The sequence below is a fragment of the Chelonoidis abingdonii genome, chromosome 9 (genome assembly GCF_003597395.2).
Source record: "Chelonoidis abingdonii isolate Lonesome George chromosome 9, CheloAbing_2.0, whole genome shotgun sequence".
NCBI classification, from domain to species: domain Eukaryota; kingdom Metazoa; phylum Chordata; order Testudines; family Testudinidae; genus Chelonoidis; species Chelonoidis abingdonii.
The window spans coordinates 12,551,128-12,574,553 of NC_133777.1; the positions used below are offsets into that span (position 1 = coordinate 12,551,128).

At 39.1% G+C, this 23,426-nt stretch overlaps 2 protein-coding genes across 7 annotated transcripts in view; one reads left to right on the plus strand and one right to left on the minus strand.

Moving 5' to 3' along the window:
- GPR146 (G protein-coupled receptor 146) overlaps positions 1 to 18,446 on the minus strand; it is a 69,223-nt gene extending 50,777 nt beyond the window's left edge. For both annotated transcript variants that reach the window (XM_032794051.2, XM_032794053.2), the window contains exon 1: positions 17,874 to 18,446. The gene's annotated coding sequence lies outside the window, so the exon portion shown is untranslated. The remainder of the gene's footprint in view (positions 1 to 17,873) is intronic.
- The window catches only part of CHLSN (cholesin), a 210,943-nt gene that overhangs the window by 141,953 nt on the left and 45,564 nt on the right, over positions 1 to 23,426 (plus strand). The gene's annotated exons all lie outside the window — the stretch shown is intronic.

The following is a 23,426-nucleotide window of genomic DNA, read 5'->3' on the forward strand; positions in this document are numbered from 1 at the left end:
TGCACATGCAGTTTTGATATTTTGATTTAATTTGAAATCTATTTATGCTCTGCAGCAGTATGTTGGGTCTGATATTCCAGGTTGTTGTTGTTGTTTGAAAAGCTGCATGCAGGATTTACATTGTCATACTTTTCTGCAGATGAAATGAAAGCTGATTAGAATTTTAATATTAAGGAAGGAAATAGTCTTGGATAGCAAGCTGCAGAGCAGAACAGGCCTTCTGTTAATACACAAGAGCATTACTGTTTTCTTGAACTTTTCCTTCCAATTCAATTATCACTTGTGCCTAGAAACCATAACAGTGACATTTCCTGTTAGGTTGTTTGACAATGCAGAATGCAATAGTGCCTCTAGTTTGTAGCGTTTGCCCAGCAGAAGTATTCTAGATTATAAAATCACTAGACAGTGTACCCCCAGAACTGAATTATAGACAGTGTTATGTTGATGAATAAAGCTGATTCAGGATGATATGTTAAATTGCCCCTATTCTATCTGAGGGTTTTCAAATTATGTGAAATCAAGAGGCTTCTGTATTGAGATGTGACACCATTCAAACTTTCTATATGCCACTCTTTATATTACAAACCTAGACAAAGCTTTAAACCCTGTGAAATGATAGTACAAAGCGACCAAAATTACAGTCACCAGGTATCTGATATAAGCGCAATGAATAAATAATGCTGGGTATGTTTATTAAACTCATATAAGGGTCTATCACATATATTATGGCATAGGCAGGAGTCAGGATAATGGGTCAACTCCTCCACTGGCATAAAACAGTGTAGCTCCAGTGAAGTCAATGGATCTTCATTGATTTACACCAGTGAAGGAGCCAGACCAATCAATATTTATATTGCAGCGGTACCAGAAGGCCACAGCCAGGTTGGGCCTCATTGTGCTAAGCACTGTACAAACACATACTGTAATAAATGAAAATCCCTTCATTCTTTAGCAAATTATACCATTGATGTAACTGAGTCCAGATTGTTGATCATCTCTTGCACGTTTATAGCAGAATTTCATTACTGGCTATGCAGTATCAAGATCAGTCAGTCATTTTCCTTGTAATTCTGTATTCCCACATGAAATCTGATTATGATCATTGGATGTTTCAGAGTACACATGTAACATTTCAAGTAATAATATACTTTCTGATGGATAAACATCTTAGCCTTTGATGAGATACTCTACATCAGTGGTGAGCAACCTATGGCCCGCGGGACAATCTGATTGCGGGACATGAGACATTTTGCTGACGTGGACTGTCTGCAGGCAGTGCCCTCCACAGCTTCCAATGGCCACGCTTCGCCGTTCCCTGCCAATGGGAGCTGTGGGAAGTGCCGGCTAGCACATCCCTTTGGCCCGCTGCTTCCTGCAGCTCCCATTGGCAGGGAACGGTGAGCTGCGAGACGGGGGTTGTGCCTGCAGACAGTCGTCAGCAAAAGGTCTCACAGCTCACAATCAGATTATCCCAATGGGCCACATGCAGGCCATAGGTTACCCACCACTGCTCTACATGCATTTGTAGGGCCATAATGTCCTAATATGGTGGTTATGCTGGGCTATTTTTGCTGTTTGTTCCTGTAGTTTTGCTATCCAAAACTATTGATAGAGCATTCTCATTTCAGAGCCCACATCTGTTGCATCTCCCAACATTGTAATTCACACAAGCCTAAGCTAAAGCAAGCATTAGAGAAAGCAGGAGGCATATTTGTTTATTTGACCTTTTAAATGTTGTGGCAAACTCTATAGTTTATGATTGTCTCTGATTGAGAAACTGTTGCTTATAGTTGTTACAGCACCCAGATGCTGCAGCAAAGGGCACTGTCTAAAAACACGAATTCCACTTGAAAAGGTAATGCAGCACGTACAGTATGTTACACAAGTGTCTTGACCTCGTTTGTGAAGTGTTTCTCCCCATGGTCATTTGTGTAATATGTATTTAAAATGCATGTGTGATGTTAATTCCTTCCCAGGTTCCATAAAATGATCGTGCATGTGATTTTTAGAGGTTAAAAGGGCAGACTACTGATCAGTCCTGCAAACTTTATAGAAGCTATATATAACAGCTTTTTGACTGTGGAATAGTGTTCTAAAGAGAGTGCTGGAATCCCCCACACGCAGAACATTTAAATCTAGGTATAGCAAAATACAGTAAAATATACACCTCTACCTCAATATAATGCTGTCCTTGTTAGCCAGAAAATCTTACCGCATTATAGGTGAAACCGTAGTATATCGAACTTGCTTTGATCCAGTGGCGTGCGCAGCTCCTCCCGCCCCAGAGCGCTGCTTTACCATATTATATCCAAATTCGTGTTATATCAGGTCGTGTTATATCAGGGTAGAGGTGTATTATATGGGAACAATCTGGCAAAAATGGGTTAAATGATAAAATCATAGTTTTCTTCTATGTAATTTCTAGGATTTTTGTATTGCAAGATACCCTGCATGGGGATCAAAGTGGGTCCTACAAAATATGCCAGATGTTCACTTTATAACTTTGAAAATTAGAAACAGACAAAGTAAGATTTGCCGCCATAAACAGTTGTTCGGTTTGTTTTTTGCATTTAAATAATAATTCATCACTGGAAACAGTGGAAATAAATTCACACATTGTCTCAGTACATTTTCTTCATGCATTAATATCCCGGTGCTTAAATAATCCAGGGCTAACAGTTTTAGTGAGGGGTTGCTATAAGTTGTTTGGAAACCAAGAAGCATTCAATACATTTTTCATTTCTTTGTCACTTACAGTAGAAAATTGCTAATGTTTCCTTTCTCTTTCTCAACTTGCTAACTAGAATAGTCTTTGATAGTGCTCCAGGTTAAAACTGGGCCTCAGTGATACTCTTTGTGGAATGCATGAATTCTTTCATATAAATTGTTACAGTTTTGTAGACACACTGTAATAAATTAAACTTCAATGTCCAAGCTAAATACAATAGAATAACAGTTCTTCCTATATTTTAAATGGTTATCTAGCTGTGTATTACTGAACATGCAAATGATCCTAGAGTTATAAGAGTTTTTTGTTTGCTTCTAGTCTTGTACATTGTCATTATCAGCAAGTTAACAGAGAAGCAATTTGTACAGGGAAACTTGAGAAAATAATGTGAGAAAAATTGAAAGTTTGGGGGCTTATCTGACAGTGTTATAAACTAAAACAATGGTTACGAATGTGCTTTTGCATACAAATGGTTCTTGCCTCTTGATGTACAATTTTAAATTATGCTTTACTGTTCCCTGTGAATTGCACAAGTAATATATACAAACATAATTAAAGTACTACAGCAATTTTTACCTATGGGTGTTTTTTTCCTGTTGAAGTTTTCACTTGACTATAATCTAACTGGATTTAGGGGAGAAAGAGCCATTCTGCATCCCTTATTTGCCTTTTTAGCTACCCAAGAACCCATATTAAGTTGACTCAATTGTAGCTTAAAACTACTCCTGGGGTGGACAGAGGTGATCATGTAGAAGTGACTGGCAAGTATTGATGCCATCCTTCCAGACCACTGTTACCCAGAGAATATGGGACCAAACATAAAGTAACTTAAATCAAACAGATTTTTATATAGTTTAAAATATAAAACTAGTACTCTTTCCAATTAGTTTATCCTGACCCAGTTGTAATGATTATTAAATTGATGTCATGACTACTTGAAGAGAATGAGACCAATCAGGAATTCTCCTACACTGTTTCTGGTCTTTGCCAACAGGATGAGAGATCAGCCTGTATCCACACAAAGGCTATCTAAATGTTTCAAACTCCATTAGAACTTGCTTATATGATTGCTCGCTTGGATCTGCTTGACAGAGCGGGGCCCATTCCACCAGCCTCTGCAGCGTTGGTGGGCAATTCCAATCTCCAAAATTTGCACAACAGGTATCTGAAATTCAGTTCACACTTTCAGCCGGTGCTACTCCATAGTAGAGGGCTAAAGATCTGTCATGCACTTTGGCAAAGCTGTCTTACAGTTGTTGTTTCAATAAACACCTACCGTCAGGACTTGAAGAAGAATGAACAATTACTTAGACCACAATAATTGTTGTTCTTTGGGATGTGCTGTCCCACATGTATTTCAAAACCTGCACTCCTTCCCCCCTACTGCAGAGTCCTGGTTCAATGGATTCTGTTTTAGCGAAGGAACTGAAGGGAGTTTCCAGCCATTTTGCCCTTTATGCCCTCAGCTACAGGTTTCTAGCTGTCATACAGACTGCAGGTGTGACCCCACGGATACTGCTGTTCAAAAAGATTCTGGTCTTGTGTTTATGGGGCGCATGCACACCAGAGTGGAAAAAACCTGCGGACAACACATCTTGAAGAACCATGGGGGAAAAAAAAAACATATTCATAATAGATGAAGTACTGGTAGTGGCAAAATAAAGGCCCAGTCTGCAAACCCATATTCATATAAGTAATTCTAATTGGCACTGCAGAATAATTAGATTCCATACTGTAACTGAAGTAATTCTTCTTTCAGAAAGAGTTTGTCAAATCAGACCTTAAGTGACAACCAGCTACCTTGAAACTCATGGCAGCTAACAAAATGCAATTAAGAACTTAGTGCTTGACTAATATAACTGGAGAAAGTCCCCAGTTACTTTAGTATATAAGAGATTGGCTAAATACTTACAAGTTCTCTATTCATTTATCAGTCAGGGTTGTGAAAAATGATAAATATACCTCTATCCCGATATAACACCATCCAATAGAACACGAATTCAGATATAACACGGTAAAGCAGCGCTTTGGGGAGGCGGGGCTGCGTACTCTGGAGGATCAAATCAGGTTCGATATAACAGGGTTTCACCTATAACACGGTAAGATTTTTTGGCTCCCGAGGACAGCGTTATATCAGGGTAGAGGTGTATTTGCAAGTTTTATGATACTGGAAACACTGGGTTCTCGTTTCAGTCTGAGAATGAAAACTTTGTTCTAAAAAGCTGCCAGGGAAGTGATGAGGCTATCAAGGAAACAATAAGGGAGTTATCGGACTGCCTAGAAGAGAAGGGGCTGGATGCAATTTTGAACCTGTTGTGTTTCTGCGAATTCTCCTTGTGGGATTTCAATCATTGTTTTTATTCAAATGAAATGATGAACAAATGGATTAAACAAAATATCAGTTGTGGCGGTACTGAATAGATTAAGGATGCGCAAGGAACCTTGACATTGAGGTTGTAAGAGTAATCTGAGACTTTATTGGAAAAGGTTGGGTTCTGCTCCCACCCTCTTTTAGATTTCTAATAACCAAATCCTAATAGTTTAATTTAAGTGTTTCAAGTCCACTGTTCATTCAGAATTAACAGATGATAGTTTTCCTTCCTTGTGGTTGTGCTGCCTTAAACTAGAGCTAAACTGTGCTTGAGATGATTACACTTTTAACTTTTTATCTCTTTTCTGTCTGTATTACATATTTTAAGATTTTAGTATGAATCTTTCTACTTTCATTTTATTTTGCAGTCAGCGTTTACCTCCCCCTTTAGAAACAAGCAAACAAAACCAAACTAAACAAACCAAAGTTATATAACATTTCACCAATGAAAAGTTTCTCTGTTCTTTCTTTGTAGTTTTTTAATGTAATGGAGACTTAAACTTACACAATGTATCAACTGTACCTAAGCTGCAGTATTAATTTGCATCTTTAACATGACCAATTTTCTAGTCAAGCATTATAAAATTCATTTTAAAAATATTCGACTGTGGGCATCCTTTATTATAGTAACACTTTCTTGAGTTAGCAGTTGAAAAAATATTATACATTAATCTGCTGCTCTCAGTTGCAAGTATAGTGACAGTAGTTGTAATCTCAGGTGTAACTCCTTTTGTACTTGGACCAGATACCAGTTATGTATTATTTTCATCCAGATGATAAGCCTCTGATATATTTTGATAACAAATGTCTAAAATGTGTCCTCATCTCTTTCAAACTTAAGTCCACTCCTTTTGTCTTTCTGTCAAATAATGTTGCCTATTAGCGCTATCTGCTGTTGCTCTTGTGACTGATTCTCACAGCTGGCACAAGTAAATCTAGTTATATCATATAATTATGCCCCCAGTTGAACAGTCTAGCATTCATTGTATGATCTCCACCTCACCTGTATTAAACTTCTGTGCCTGGCAACTATGGGAGGGTATCAGCTCCACAAGATGAAGAGTATACGAAATGCATCCAGAAATTCTGTGTGTGTTTGTGGGAGGGAGTAACTGGGGAAATAGTGGATGGAGGATTCTAATTAAACAGAAAGATGGGGAGATTAGAAGGACAGTGTCAGTGTGACCTAGCCAGGTCATGATAAAAAAGGGAGACATTGTGATCCCCAGGAGGTTAAATTATTAACAATGCAGAGCTTCTACATCACAAACCAGCTTGTACTCCACAACATACGGCACTGGAGCATGAGTAGTAAACATCTTACTAACATTTCAGCCTGTCCCTGGTAGGATAGTACACTCATGAGCCAGAGTCTGTCTGTGGCTACTGGTCTGGCAGTGTTATCTGAACTGGCTCTGCTGCTGCTTACTCATTTGATCCTGCTAAGTGAAGAGCACTTTGCAGTAGCAGGGTTTGTAATGTGAATGTCCAAATTAGACCAAGATCCTCAGGGAACGAAATGTCTTCCTTCACGATTAAGCCGTCTGTACACCAATGGTGTTATAACAATAGGATCTTAGAAGGGTTCTAATTTGAGGGTAAAGTTAAATATATAAATTCTTTTGAAATATTATGAACTAAATCCAGATTTTGTTCAGCATTTCTAGGGAAAGAAATAATTTAACTTCAATTTGTTCTCTGTAATAGGTAACTAACTAGCTGCATTTCAAATATTTGCTCTACTGTTCAAATATTGATTTAATGTTAGAAGAAAAAAGTTAGTCTAATGTTTGAGGAATTAGAGAATTTGAACCTGAACACTTTTCTGTTCTATGTCATTAGGTCCATACTAATTCGTCTAAGCACTTTGTACAAAACATAAGTTCCTCATTATGAAAATCAGTTTGATAAATGTATGTGTGCAGTTTTTAATAATGCCCATTACCAGATGCATATATTTTAAAAATAATATATTTGAATGTTTCACATTTTACTGGTTTGTGAAAGAAAAGCCAAATAACATTACAGTACTCCTTTAATACCAAAAATATGGTAATTTTTTTCTAAAGGAATTGGAAGTATAAAGGATGGCTATAATTACAATTTTCACTTAATTCGCCAAAGTTATATTAAATAGGTTGCATATGCCTAATGTAATATATTTAAATAAAAAGAATACATTTATAAGTCAGAACTAAGGTAATACAACAAAATTCAATTACTGAAGAAAATATCATTTTTTCAGAGTAAACTGTTATAGCCAATAAACTTTGAAAGTATTTATTCCACTTTCATTATCTTTTTTCCCTGTACTCCTCTTCCTAAGATACATAAATGACTCTTATTAAAGATTTTTTGGCTGCACTGCAGATAAAAACAGGCATTTTTTCAGGCAGCTATACATTATTTTCATATTGTGGCAACATATCTCCCGATGAGTGCGTTTTAACCAGAAAGGATATCTATAGCCCAGTGCATCACTACTTTGTATACTATCACTCTGACACTGACTTAATTACAAAACAGCTAAAGGTGAAAATATTTCACTCTAGAGGAATAACTAACATGCAGCAGAGTCCTAAAATGTCTAGTCACTAGGCAGCTGAATGAAGATCTCTGAAGAACATTATATAGATTTGAGATGGGATAGATGTAGTTCTGCTCCTATTTGTTTTGTGGTGTTTAAAGGGAAACCGTGAATGAACTCCTTTTCCTCAGATTAACATGATTAATTTCAAAAGACAATAAGCAGCTTTATAGATGGAAAAATCAGAAATATGTATATAAAGTACATTTCAAATGGGTAGCATCCATAGGTGCTGGAACTAGGGGTACTGCAGCATCCTCTGGTTTGAAGTGGTTTCCATCATATACAGTGTTTACAGTTTGCCCCAATGGCTCTCAGCACCCCCACTATACAAATTGTTCCGGCATGCCTGGTAACATCTTTCAAACACTGATTGTACTGAGGACTATCTTCTTCAGTTCTGTACAGCACAAAGCACATTGTCCATGCTCAGTAAATAATAAAGATAGATCCATTCTAATTCCTCAGTTCAATAGTTATTACATGCTCTGTTTTATAATGTAGAATCTTTAATCTGTTACTTGATTTTAACCTCAGTCAACCTGGCATTGCCTCTGGCTTCCAGTAGTATACTGAGCTGAATTAGCACTTCAGAGATGGAACTTCTCTAAGGGCAAGTGGTGGCAGATGACAGAACAAGAAGCAATGGTCTCAAGTTGCAGTGGGGGAGGTCTAGGTTGGATATTAGGAAACACTATTTCACTAGGAGGGTGGGTGAAGCACTGGAATGGGTTACCCCGGGAGGTGGTGGAATCTCCATCCTTAGAGGTTTTTAAGCCCAGCTTGACAAAGACCTGGCTGGGATGCTTTAGTTGGGGTTGGTCCTGCTTTGAGCAGGGGGTTGAACTAGATGACCTCCTGAGGTCTCTTCCAACCCTAATCTTCTATTATTCTAAGTCTACGTTGGCGCAGCTGCACTGATGCAGCGCTCTCCCGTCGGCATAATTACTCCATCTTGGCGAGAAACGTAAGCTGTGTTGGCGGGAGAGCATCTCCCGCCAACATAGTGCTGGTGTGGACAGCGTGAAACTTGTATTGCTCGTGGTAGGGGTGCTTTTTCACAAACCCTGAGTGACATAAGTTTGATTGACTTAACCGGTAGCGTAGACCTGCACTAAACAGGAATGAGATGAGAGGAAATGTACAAGGCAAAGGATGGCAACAGATGGCAAATGGAGAACAGAGCAGCTTTAACCACTTTAATCACACTACCCAGATGCTGTTGTATTTTAGTATATGTAAACATCAAATTCTCTCTATTGGGCTAGGTTCTTAATTATATCATGTTTTATTAAAATTAAGCCTTCAGTGTTGTTAAAAAAAAATCCCTAGATCTGAAGGATCAATTAAAAAAATGTTGCTCACAAAAAATACTTAAGGATTGAAGTTCTACTTTAGTTTAATATATTCATCAGTTTAGTATAATCCTGCTTTTCTAAATTGCAGGAAGAGAGGAAGTCTATCAACTAAAAACCTTAGTTTACTTTGGCAATGTTACCCTCTCATAACAAAAGTCAAATTTTCTTTGTATCCAGTCATACAGTCTGTTCTAATTATTAGAACACTGCAGTACTCTGCAGTTTAACAACTGTTGTGCAGCTACCCATCCAAAAGTAGCAAGCAAGAGTATAAATCCTTTTAAAAAAACGAACAGAAGTGGTTGATTCTGATGGGTGCTTTCCTTTTGTTTAATCTGCCGACTACTTAGAGCAGAAATTGCAGGGGCTGAGAGTGGAGATTTTATTGATCACAACCCCATTTTAAAATACAGAAAGCAAACCAGCATCTTGCCGCTACGTAGAGAAATTGACAAGGCTAGAAAAGCTTAGAACTCCACTTGGATTCTAGTTATTTCCCCGGCTGCTGGTGTTTGTGTTTCCTGGATTTGCTCTGCAGTTCTCTTTGGGCAGGGATGTCAATGCATTTGCTGAATAGTTAAACCCTGTGATCCAGGAAATAATAGCTCCAGCTGCCAAAGGACATCATCTAAAGGAAGAAAAGAATTGAACAAACAAATCACTTAAGACCAAATAGATATGATCTAGAAATAATTTGTTTGTCTCCCTGGTGTAAGAAGAAGTGTTTATGTAATGTTGTTGAAAACATGTGAGGTTTATATGGTATGAAAACTATGAAAACTGCTCTAACTTGTGCCCTGGTGAGCTGCTCCACTTCCCCTTGTTCCCCTCCCCTCAGACTTCCCAGTGGTGCAGGCTTGCTTCATTTTTCTCCCTCCCTAGCAGGAAGAGGCAACACATCCCCATCTACTTGAAGGACAGCTGTGCTAGCGTTACCTTCACAACATTCTTCTATTATTTTCCTTTTTGTCCATCTGCTCGCTCCCCCATGACACATCCCTCTTCTGCATCCATAGATCCGTCCCCCTTCCTCCCACCCACTGGTTGCATTTCCCCATCCCTCTTACCACCAGCAGTTCCCACCTGCTTTCTTCCCCCCTTCTCCCACCAGCAGAAATACAGATCCTGCAAGCACAACCTCTGCTATCTGCTGACTTCTAATGACATTTGCCCCAACTGTGGTGCTCCCTCCATCCCCACCCCCTCCACTTCCCACACCTGTCTCTGGCACCACCTCTGCCCCTCTCCTGCACCTATTCTTAACATCACACCTATCCCTCCTTCCCTTCCTCCCTCCACTTTCTTGCTGTATCTGAAATGCCCTCTCGGTGTCTCATATGATTTCAGTCATTCATTTTCTATCTCGCTCCCTCTGTCTCTTGGCTCTCACAGAGACCTAAATCCCTTCATCAGACACTGCATCTGCATCTGCATCTGCCTTTTCTTGTGGAGGGTCTCCTTTTCTCACATGCCCTCTATGAATCAGATGTTGGTGGGGTTATTGGGATTCTTCTCTCCTGTTCCTGCCACTTCTCTATGCCATGTTCCTTGCTAAACAACTCTACTTCTCCAGCTTCATTGAACCCCACACTCACTGCCCCAGCTGCCTTTTCACTGTCTTTACTCACTCCTCGAACCCTCCCCTCCTTTTGCCACCTCTCCTCTCTGCGCACGATCTCGCCAATTTCTTCCAAGAGTGACAGAATACAGTATGGCTTTCCCTATCCCTTGAGCTTGTCTTCAACTACCGCCTCATCTCTCTTCTCCCTTTCCTCTCTAAACTCTTTGAACATGGTGTCAGCAATCACAGTCTGGAGTTCCTCTCCTCCTAGACTCTCTTGAATCTAGTTTCAACTCCATGCACTGCATTGAAATTGCTCTCACCAAAGGCTCTAATATCCTTTGCCACCATCAACCATGTTCTTCTTGAACCATGTACTCCCTTCACTTTAGCGACTCTGGCCTCTTCTGGTTCTCCTTCTACCTCTCTAATCACTCGTTCGGTGAGTTCTTTGGACAGTCCCCTTCATCCGCCCTCCAACTTTCTCTGAGGGTTCCACAGGGCTCTACCTTTGATCCCTTTCTATTCTTCTTCTACACCTTATTTCTTGGCAATCTCATTTGCAAACTCAAATTCAACTACCATCTGTATGCTGATGACTCACAGATCTACCTGTCTACTCCAGACCTGTCTCCTTCTGTTCAACTACTGTCTATGCCTGTTTCTGGCATCTTCTGTTGGATGTCTAGCTATCAGCTTAAGTACAACATGGCCAAAACAGAGCTTCCCATCTTCTCTCCCAAGCCTCTCCCCATTACCTCCTTTCTCTGTTAGTGTGGTCAACACCACTATCCTGCCTGGCACTCAGGCCTGTACCCTGGGTGTCATCTTTAACTCAGGCCTCCTTCTAGGTCTTCACATCCATGCTACATCTAACTCTTGCTTATTTTTTCTGCATAACATACAGCCTTTCTCAGCTTTCATTCACCATCAAGATGTCGACTCTGTTGCCTCTGCTCAACCCATAATGCCAGCCTCCTGCACCCACTGCTTAAATTTTCTAAGAAGCACCTGTGTGCTTCCTCTCCTCCCCCCACATGCTGCTGCTCATACATGGGAGGAGCTACCATAAACATCTGCAAAGTAACCTCCTTCAAATTCTTCATTAAACTCTACTGTGATGCCTACAAAAAACGTAACGACAAATAGGGAGCTGGTGTGCTGAGACCACTGCCTATCATGCTGATCAGTTTTGTCTCATTATTTGCATGTGTTCCTCCATCTTTCTGTCTATATCCACCTGTTGCATCTTGTTTAATGCTTTGACTGTAGACTCTCTGGGCACCGATCATCTTTTTCTTCTCTGTTTGTACATGGCCTAGCACAGTGGAGCCCTGGTCAATGACTCCTACATGCTACCATATACCAAACAATAAGTAATGATAATATATAAAATTATTACAATATACATTTCTTCCCCTTGCGTAGTAAGTATTCATTCAGGGATTTGTTTGATACTCTGGCTAATATGAGCTATGAGCTGAAAGAAAACAATGTGACTTCCTCTACCACAAAGGTGTAAAGATTAATTTTTGGAAATAGAATGTTCCAAACTGAAATCAGGAAATAACTTTCATACTTGTGAATTAAACAGTTAATATTTATGTTTATAATTAAAAATGTTCTGTAGTGAGGTAGAAGACGTTTTAGGATAAAATAAGTTTTAGCATAACTGAAAAAGACTGACTCTTTTTGGTTCTGTGGTTTGTGGGGAGTGGTGGTTTTGGTTTTTTGTTTTGTTTGTTTTTATAAATCCTTGCTTTTTATGCTAGTTACAATGATCTACTTCAGAGGCATTAGAGAGGCAAGATAGATGAGGGGGTATCTTTTATTGGACCAACTTCTGTTAGTGAAAGAGACAAGCTTTCGAGCTACTCAGAGCTCTTGTTCCACTAAAAAATACTACAACCTCACCCACTTTGTCTCTCTAATGTCCTGGGACCAACATGGCTATAACAACACTGCAAACTACTTCAGTATGTCTGTTGAAAGGCAAACAAGTTTTATTGAGTATTTTTACTTAACAGTCGACAGGTTTTAATTTGGGGTCTTAAATCATAATTGGTTTTCAATTTTCTGCTCTGCCTCACAGAAACATAATGAAGGTACACCTGATGCTATGAAAAACAGATGTCATTTTAGTTTTCTGGTACTGTGTAGTAAATGTGGAGAGTTTTCAGGTTAGTGTCACAGACAGTTATCAGAGAACTAGCAAGAGCAGAAAATGTAAAAACTTAACAGAGAAATCTGGTATTTTGGGAACAGATTACACTTTAATTCCAATGCATCTTCAAATACAGAATAAAATGGATATATTTTTCCTGAGGACTTTCAAGGAGACCTTCTCTCATAGCTTATGAGTGCACTACAGAAGTACATAATCTGATCAAAATCTATATGAAGATAATTCAATTCTTCTCTTCCTCTCCTGATGTTTTTAAAGTTTCATATGAAGGTTCCTCAAAGAGCAACCTCTCTTACGGTGGAAGAAGGCAGGAATTGTACCTCTGTTCTGAGATGGAGCTTTTACTCAGGTCCTCAAATGTCTAAGAATCTCTTTGAAACCAATGCAACCTATTATTCAGAGTCTACATTAGCTATAGAGTTGCCACCAATCATTCTTTTGATGATTTTGGATTGGATGAGAGAATAACAGATCCAGAGGAAGCTAGAAAATCTAAGAAACTTTAGTATAGACTCTTAGAAATCTTGCTCAGTGCATGAGCCATAAGCAGCAGTTTTTGCTGTGTTTGTTTTTTTGAGCTTAAAGTTCCAAGGTCTCAGGTGTGCTTCAAAGGTTTCCATTGAAATCAATGGAAACCACATATGTTTGAGCACAGAACATGTCCACTGAAAAATTAGCAGCGAGAGACTGAATCACTTGTATCCAGTTATTATTAGACATACCCAAAGTCAAATGTAAATGCTGGAACGTGCTCCCGCAGCGGTTCCTTGTTTTGATTAAAATTGGCCCCAATTCTCCATCTCCCTGGACCACAGGCAGGCATTTATCTTGTTGTAAAGTGTGTGCAAGGTGAGTGTGGTAGTTCACAATGGTAGGATTTTTTGTGCCGCTTGCACTGGTCTAAATGTGCTGGGCAATGGACAATCAGGTCCATTGTACTCTAGCAGCTATTATGAGAATTTTACATCAGAGATGTAGAATAGTGAATTGGGAGGTTATAGAACAAGTTAATTTTGCTAAAAAATGAATTCCCATAATGTAAAGTTGCCCTCACTATTTGTTTTTTAGTTCATTTTGGTTCTTTGTCTGATATTTGGGCTATGGCAAATAGAAATACACATAAGTATGGTAATTATAAGGAATAAATGGTAGAATATTTAAATAGTTATTTAAAGGTCCCTAATAAATCAAATTATAGAGGTCCTGGTTCTCTCAAATTAGTAATTTGTCACTCTCCAGTTAGGTAATCCTTTCTCTTAATTTAGGTGGAAGTATGTACAGTTAGAGAGATGACAGTAGAGAATGAATCCCAGAACACTAATTTCTCCTAGTTACATATTCTGTTGAATTCTGGAGCTGAGACTAATGATGACAGATTAATAATTAAGTAGATACTTTTTTAAAAGTATGCAAAAATGTGAAACTCGTTACCTTTTACAACAACAATTCATTTCTTCCTAAGTGAAATATCAGGACTCTGTATACAGCAGTTGCAGAAAACTATCTTGCCTAGAGAAAACTGCCCTTCATCTTTCATTTAATAATTACAGTCTCATGCCTTCATTAACTTTTCAGTATGTAGAAGAAAATTGTGCCCTCTCGAACCATTTTTTATACAGCTTGTCTATATGTTAAAGTAGATAAACTACAGAAAACCAATCAGTTTAAGAATCCGTCTGCTGTTTAATGACATCACAGGACAAACTGAAAGTGCTCAGTTGAATCCATCTAATGCCATCAGCATGAACCACCAGAATAAGTAGGAGGTCACAGATCCTCAAAGGTATTTCGGTGTTTCCCATTCAAATCAATGCAAACTAGATGCCTGAATACCTTGGAGGATGTGGGCCAAGATGTCCAGAAGTCTTAAGATGATCAAGAAGTGTCAGATCATGTTCATCTGAAGGAGACCAAAACGTTCTTTCTCCACTCAGTACAGACAAATATAGTGTTTCAGCCAAGCCTGGTTATTCATCTCTTTAAATGGGTAGGTAATTGCTGCCGTGGTTCATGACCACACTACCATCCTTCTGACGGTGGTGCAAGTCCTCACTAGGAGCGTTTCCACTGATGTCAGAGGGGCAGTGTGGGAGGCTGAGAACCTGAGTTGTCAACTCGGTTTGCAGCTCCCCGCTGGGAACCCAGTTGCCCCCTAAACTCCTCATTCCCTGCTGGCACATGGCAACCACCTGGGCTCTTGGATCCCCACCAGGAACTCAGCAGCCACCCGGGCTCCCAGCAGGTGCCTGGCTCTAAGTGGGATGCCAGGACCTTAGGGGCAGCCCGGCTCAGAGTGGGGAGCCCCCCACCTGCCCTGAGATGACAGCACGAGCTGTGAGCAGCCTTTTTGTCAGTTGACAAGAATGACAAGTCAACAGCCGATGTAAGTAATCCACAGTGTCTACATGGACACTTCATCGCCATAACTACACTGACACAAACCCTACACCTCTCGTGGAGGTGCAGTTATGATGTTGGCGTAGTACGGCACTTACATCAGCGGGAGCAAGGCTGTAGTATGTACACAGACACAATTAGTAAAAGCAGCAGAGAATCCTGTGGCACCTTATAGACTAACAGACATTTTGGAGCGTGAGCTTTCGTGGGTGAATACCCACTTCGTCACTTTTACAGATCCAGACTAACACGGCTACCCCTCTGTTACTAGACACAATTAGGTCAACGTAAGCTGCCTTACATCAACCTAACTCAGTGTAGACTAGGCCTTAGACTTTTCAGAGAGCTACTTAAGAGAAGAGTCGTGAGGGGTATGTGAAATTCACCTCAAACGGAAGGACAGTACAAGCCATTTGTATTACTTAAGTCACATTTAAGCCCTATTTGAAGGCTTAAGTGGGATTTATGTGGCACACAGGCCCTCTGCATAGGTATGTATTTTGCTGTAAGAGTAGTAGAAAAAGTCCTAGTTCATTTGTTCTGGGAGTGACTGCCAACATTCCTTAACCTTAGGTGTTGTCATTTGCTCAGGGTGGCCTATGGAGGCAAAGGACAAAACAAGGAAAGCATTGTTGGATGAGTGGTTAGGGGAAAGAGTGGAATTTGGGGTAGCTGGGCATGTGTCAAAAACTAGCAATATTGTCACTACAATGAATTGTACATAACCATGTTCTTTTATTTTTAATGGATGTTACTTAATTATATGTTGACCAGCTGCTCTGCCAAGTATCTGTTTCTGTATACGGTGCTGAAGATTGGAACAATGAAAAAAAAATTTAAGATGTGTTGCTACCTCAGAAATTATTACCTAAGCTATTTCCAACATTTGATTGAAAAAATATCTGCTTTAAAAATATTTAAGTAGATACTTGTACAAAAGTAACAGCTCCTCAGTTCAGTTATGGAGACTTTAACCAAATTCCATTGTTAGATGGTAACTTGCAAGATTTAATGTCTTTTGTATTTTCATATAATGGAAACAATAAAGTGGCCATGAAAGGCCAAATTTCCAAAGCAGGAACAATGGGTGCTCCTGCACAATGTGCAGGCACCTCTTGTACCAACGAAATTCCACAGATGTGCAAGCAAAGCAGATAATTGCACACCTAGCTACTAATCTGCACCTATAATTACCTCATTTGCATGCAAAAAATATGACTTTACAAATGACCAGGACTTAAACCTGAGCTAACACTGTCTTAAGAAATGATCCTTCAATGTGGATAGTCAAACATTTGTATTTTTAAGAAGATTATAAAAGATAATTGAGAATGTCATACGGCTTGTCAAAATTGTCACCAGTGTAGTTTTCTTAGCTTAATAAAATTAACCAAAAGGATTTAAAAAAACAAACTTTCATTTTTCAGTTGCTTCCAACAGTTAGAGTGAGCTTCACATCATGCAGTATTCCTTAAAATTCATTCTTGACATAAATGAGGTTCCCTGCTTTGAATGTGTTTTAAGGCACCAAGGGATGAATACAGCCTACTGGAGCGGAGCACAAGTGGGAAGGCACATTTCTTCCCATCCTCCACCCCTACAGTCATTCAGGCATGCTCCCTCTATAATTTGCAGGATTGTGCTGGATGAGTGCAGATACTTATTGCACCAGCCCACACGACACATTCCGCAGGGGACTTTAGAGGAACCCAGTTCCTCCCTCATCCCACCTGCAATAGGTCAGCATATATGTTGCTGTCACCAGCAAGTGCTAGCCAGCATAGAGGGCATGTATGGTGCTTTTGCTCAAAGGGCACCCCCACATTAAGGTACAGTGGCTCTCCAGCGCTAGCCGGAACACTATGAAAGAAGATGCGTACTCAGCGTTTTTGCTCATCCTTGCTGTGATCAGGTTCGATCCCTTATCATAGTCTCATTATAATCTAAAGGGTTTTCTGCATTAGTAATCTATCTGCACCGCTTTCTGCTAGTATCTCCCTGTGAAATGCTATGTCAATTATTATGACTGAATGTTTTAAGTGCTGAGTATACTTATGTAACATTTTTCAAACAATATACCAACCAAAAAAAAGCCACCTTGGGTGTAATAATAAATGATTTAGAAATGCCTTTAAAAGATACCTTATATGTACGTGTTGATGTCAGTTGAGACTAACCAACATATATACAATTTGCTATAATTTACGTTTTAAATCAGCACACAGAACTCAGTTTAGGTATGTAGTGTAGCTGTTATGATGATTAAGGGCTCTGTAAAATAAGTCAAACAAATGCATATCTGCCATATTAGAACTTCATTACTGGCAGTTTCTCAAATTCAGTTCAGTTTCAACTTGTGGTCCCTGCAGTGTTTCATAATTAAAATAGCAAACAGACCTCCAAGAGCATGGAACAGGGAGTGGGTGGAGTTGCGTAATGGCCTGATTGTACCTTGTCAATAAACAAAACTAAACACAAAAACCCAAGGAAATATATTTTGTGAATATTTGATACTTTTCTGCTACGTCACTGATCTTCACAGAGTTTTTAAATGGTATAAATCAAATTATTTAAATAGTATGTAACTTTAAATATTCAGTCTTCAAAGAGCTGAGTTAACAAGAAAACACTTAGAACTTTTTATAGAAACTACAGTGGAAATGTGCATTGTTGATTTCAAACTTACCCACTATTTTCCTTGTGATCCTGTCTTTTGCACTGAGCATGTATTTTTATAAGTTTCAGCTGCTTTAGGCTGTGTATTGCACTGGTCTTACTCTTTTGAATGCAGTTTCAGAAGCTTTCACAGCAGTGGTTGACTTTCTAGCCAGTGAGTGTACTTTTTGCTGAATAAGATTCCATTTTTTCTTTTCCATTTCACCACTTAACATCCTTTCACTGTAAAATTCATCCCTTTTCTGAAGTGTAGGATGATGCACTTGTCCGTAGAAGTTCTTCCAGGCAGGATTCAAATTAAAAACAACCCTTTCATTTTCTGAACTCCGTAAGAGAGCAGAGGGAGCATAGAAAGCAGAAGGAAAATTAAAACGTTATCTTCCCACCATCCCTCTCAAAATCTTCTGAGTGCTGAAAATGAAGTAGTTTGTGTCGGTGTTCAAAGTTTAACTTTAGGAAGACGGAGAAAGTGGAAAACGAACTGAACGCTGTAGTAGAGATTTCTCTCTTCCCCCACTGGGCCCCATGCCGACTGTTTTTATTGATTTCAATCACTGGAGGCTAGCTAGCTCTCAGAAGAAACACTGTGTAATGTGTTCTTTCCTGGCTTTCATTAAAGAAACTCAATGCAGTGCGGTCACGCTGCCGAGCTTGCCTGGCAACCTGCCTACTCGCTGTGGTACTTCTTTCATTGGAGGAGACCAAGCTCTTGTTTTCTTCTCCAGCAAGAACTTCAAAACATCTTATTCTGTTTCTACCTTTCCTAAGTCTAAAGCTGTTCAATATTTGGGGTAATTTTATCCGCACCCTTAAAGAGATAACTTTAAGTGATGCAAGTGCTGAGTACTTTGTTGTTTGTTCAAATGTTCCCATAACAATCTCAGACTCATTTTATTTAAAATCATTCTGTTCATTTATTCTTTGGGGGAGCTAGCAGAAGATGGAGTAATTTTACAAATCTAAGTACCAAATAAGTGGGTTAAAATGTTTTTCTGATCTTGTTCTGTCTTCTGCTGCGTTGCCATTTAATCAGAATGAGTTGGTTTAATTAAGCAAACCATGGTAAGGGAGTAAGTAAAATAGTACTGCAGATAGGTACAGATTCCTGTCAGTGCCATAGTTACAGGCTAAGTAAAGTTGCAGTTGCAAGACTGCTTGTTATTGTTCCTTAGGCCTGTGTTGTGTTCAGAATAATGACGCTGAAGTGTGACTGATAGAAATTGGGAAATAAAATACTAATTCAGGTTTCAGAACTTGATCAGTTTCAGTACATATCACTTTAAAGTAATATAAATTCTAGTGGAATTTAATTGATGTAATAGTTTTTGGAAATATTTTTCTCCCATGTGCACTTAAACTCTTCTATTTAATTTAACTTTACTGAAAAAATTTGTAAAGAAATTCAGCGTTTCTTATTGATGACATTTTGTGTACTCTTCAGAAGCATGTATGCAGATATATTAAATAGTTAAAGCTTTTAATTGGCTACATTTTGATGCTGGTGAAATTGCATGCCTGATTAATTCAATTTTAATTGCAAATTATACCTGCCTCTTGTGTTTGAGAGATGCGGTAGATTTTGTTTATCTCTGTGTGTACGCATGCACTTTTCCCCCCTTCAGGTATACCATGGCTGAAGGAATCCTTTCCTGGATCAGAAAGATACAAAAGCTTGTTCTCATTTAAATCTGGCTTTATGCAGAACTTATTTGAGGTTTTTCTGCCTGAATTGCATCTATAGAAACCTTTCCAAATCAAGTTAATGTAATTTCATCCCAGTGTTTCTGTTGCCAATAGTTGTAAGATTGTAAGGACGATTTAGCTTTTATGAAAACTATTTTTAAAGAAACAGCAGTTTATTTCTGTGAACAATGTGTCACTTTAAAAATATTTTTTCTTTTGTCCAGATACTGTTTGTACATTTTTAATATATTTATTTTGATTCTAAGAATATTATTATAGGCCTAAAAATCCAATAAAAATCAATTTTCTTTATACAGTAAATGTCCCTCTGTTGGAAGGCGTACGGGGGGGGGGGAGTTACTTTGATTTCAAGTCTGCTTTCTGTATCTTCATGAAGTTTAAAATGCTCTTTATGCTCATACTTTCTCTGTTCATAAGGTGGTGAACTATAGAAAATGTTTTAAAGAAGTTGGTAAGATTGTGAGGTTTTTTACATAGTTTCTGTAGTTGTAATTACAGTGTAATTGTTTGGCAAAGCCTCAATTACTAAATCATCTATCAACCTTTTCATTATTAACCGTGCTTTTGAGAGTTGTATAACTTTGGTCTGGTTCTTTGCATCTTTTAAATTATATTTATAGGTGTTGGAATTTTTTAGCTGGAAAATGGTCACAAATCTGTCAGTGTTTGGTGTTTTGAGTGTGAAGGAAGACAGTGAATGTTTTAGCTACTCTGACTTTAAAATTGGGTGGCAAAAGACTTCATTTTAAAATGAAATTAATCATATTTTTGGTCACTAGTGTAAACAAGCGCCTTTTGGCATCACTGTTTAAAAATAATGGGAATAACACTGATGATACTGATTAAAACCGAAGACCAAGGCAATACAATGCTGCTGCCAGGAGCAGAGTGGGAGTCCTTTCTCGTCTTCCTCTTTGGGGAAATCTGTTGTGTCCTCAGCATATATGTCTCTGTTGATCATGTTAAGATTTGTTCATCTGAACTTGTGTTGGTGCTTCCTTTAACTCTGTCATATCTCTTCATCCTTGCCCATGGTCTTCCATTCCCCTGTTGTCCTCCGCTGTGTGCTGGCAGAAAAGGGTGCAACTCCGTTGACTTTTGTGGAGCTGGATCCACCTGCATCAACGGTGAATTTGGCTTCCTCCCTTTTTCATGCCATTTTATGATGCTCTTTCTTGTCTTTAGCACTGTGTGTCTGGTGAGTCTCCTTTGTGTTGTTTCTCATCCTCTGTTCCTCCCCATTCTTTGTAATCACTTCCAATTCCATAAGGGTGACTGAACTGCAGTCAGTGCGCCACAAGTAGTTCTCCTACATTCCTAATGGGGCCCTGACACAGTACTCTGCAGCAGTAGAAATCTGTATGTTCTTGGCCACGATGGAGCAGCTAAATGTGCAGTCACGTGGCTCTGTTTGTGCTTGTTGTTGCCAGGGGTTGACAAGGACATCACATAGAATGGGTTGGCAAGCAGAAAAAGTAACAAAGAACACAGCCTCAAGCCAGTTGCGACCCAGAGTCTAATTTGTAATAACTGGGAAGCCTGTATGAATAAAAATTAGGTTCCCCAGCCATAGTCTCATCTTCAGAGATCACAAGTTTAATAAATTCCATTTTGTTGCCATCACACAACAGTGACAGTGCAAAGGTGGGAATCCTGAAGCAGGTGGGCAAGGATCATGGGCCTTTACAATAATGTCCTGAGTATTATCTAAGTGTCAGGTGGCCTGAGTTTTAGATTAATGGTCATTCTGGAAAGTAGGTAATGAGAAAAAATCTAGTTAAAAGCAAAACCACTTTCATTTTGCAGTGTAGTCCTGTACAGTCTCTTGTACCTAAAACCATACATTCAGCTAATCCTAAAATGCACCCTCTCCTTTGTACTATGGAAATATGAGAAACAAAACTGTAATCTACCATACATCTTTCTACCAGTTATTCTTCAAATATATATTTCTTGTTATGGGGAGACATAACAGAATTAATCATAGATGTACCCTTATTATAACTGCATTGAGTTTACTGTATTACAGTGTTTCCCAAACTTGGGACGCCGCTTGTGTAGGAAAAGCCCCTGGCGGGCCAGGCCAGTTTGTTTACCTGCCGCATCTGCAGGTTTGGCTGATCGCAGCTCCCACTGGCCGCGGTTCGCTGCTCCTGGCCAATGGGAGCTGCTGGAAGGGAGAGAGATCCGACCTGCAGGTGCAAGCTAGAGTAAATCAAACCGGCCTGGCCACCAGGGGCATTTCCTACGCAATTGGCATCCACCAAGTTTGGGAAAATCATCTGCTGTAATATATTACTACTAATGCAGGTTCCATCTGTTAGTTATTTAATGAATGATAGGAAGATTTTTGAATGGAGTGATGGAGCCACATGAACAGACAAGACACTTCTGACTTCTCCTGCTTCACAATAGTAAATCATGCAAGTGTTCATGTTGACACAGCGCATTATTAATTATTCATACCCCAGATATACCCATTATAGAGCACAAAGCTCTTCGAAGTCTTCCATTAGGCTCTTTCATTTCTGAATGCAAGTATTACAAGTGCTGGTGAAAATTATAAGCGGTAAAAGGCTGCCAGCTGTGTGGGATAGATTGTATGGTGGGTGGTAGCTAAGATATACTAGGAGGTTCTTGTTGATTGTATCCTGGATGTTATACAACTCTCAATAAACAAGCCAGGGCTTCCTGCACCTGAGGACTTATTGAAACTGATTCTCCCTGACAGAACCACTACACCCAAGTCTCGACTAGCTTAAGCATAGACGGAGAAGGTAAAACATCCAATAGGAATTATCAATGTAACGATTTTAAAATTTTTCCTCTACTGTTATTTTTGTGAGAGAGAGGAAGTGTTTAATGCCAACCGATATGAGAATGAGCCTTATGTGATTTTGGCTAGAGTCTACATGGCTGTTTGCAACTGAGTACTAGTTGGCATGAACGGTGTATTGTAATTTTCCCCCACACTGCCCAAGCCAATTTCCTCAGATGGTTCTTAAGAAGGACCAATCACTGTTGATGGGTGATGGAGAATTTTACTGGTTCCTCTTGCCGCATTCAACCATAGCATGATCCTTCTTAGTAGTTCCGATAAAGTTGCCAGTATATAGAAGTAAACTGATACTGTCAAGCTAGGTAACTAAACTGAAACCACTAAATGTCTCTATCAAAAGCCTATTCAGAATAGTTGCTTCAGGGTGTAGGGGCCTTTAGTTGTTACAGACCTGTTTCAAATATATAATCAGTGAAACTTAGAGACAATTGGGGTTCCATCTTTATTAATCAAAGTGATCAGTACTAACGCTAGTCCCTTAACCATTTAATGGTTCCTTTATATATATACACAATGTTTTCATTTATCAATACAAACAAAGTTTAAGCATTGTTGCTGGAGTCATCTGTTTATATAGATCGAAGCAGCTATTCTGAAGGCTGTGACTGAAATTAGGTGACGAGTGTATGGATGATATTAGCCAATCTCAGTGCTGGTGTTTTATATGGATAGTAGTAAATTCCCCCAAAAAGGCCCCGAATAATTTTGGAAAATCTTTTATTACTAAAGTATTATCTGGAAATATTGCACAAAGTTAATTTAATATTATATTAAGGAATCACTTTTGCAAACACCATTGAAAGTAGCCATCTCTGGAATGAAAACAAGTGCAAACAACTCAAAGCTGAACAACATAAAGAAGCAAATGAAGAAGACTAGAGACAACTGGTATGTTGATTGCATGCAAGAAGAATTTGCACAATCTCACACAATAGCACGAGAACAGTTAATCCCGATATAGACTTCGGTGAAGAACATCACGCTCACATTACGCTTCTTGCCCTCGGCTTACATGCGAGT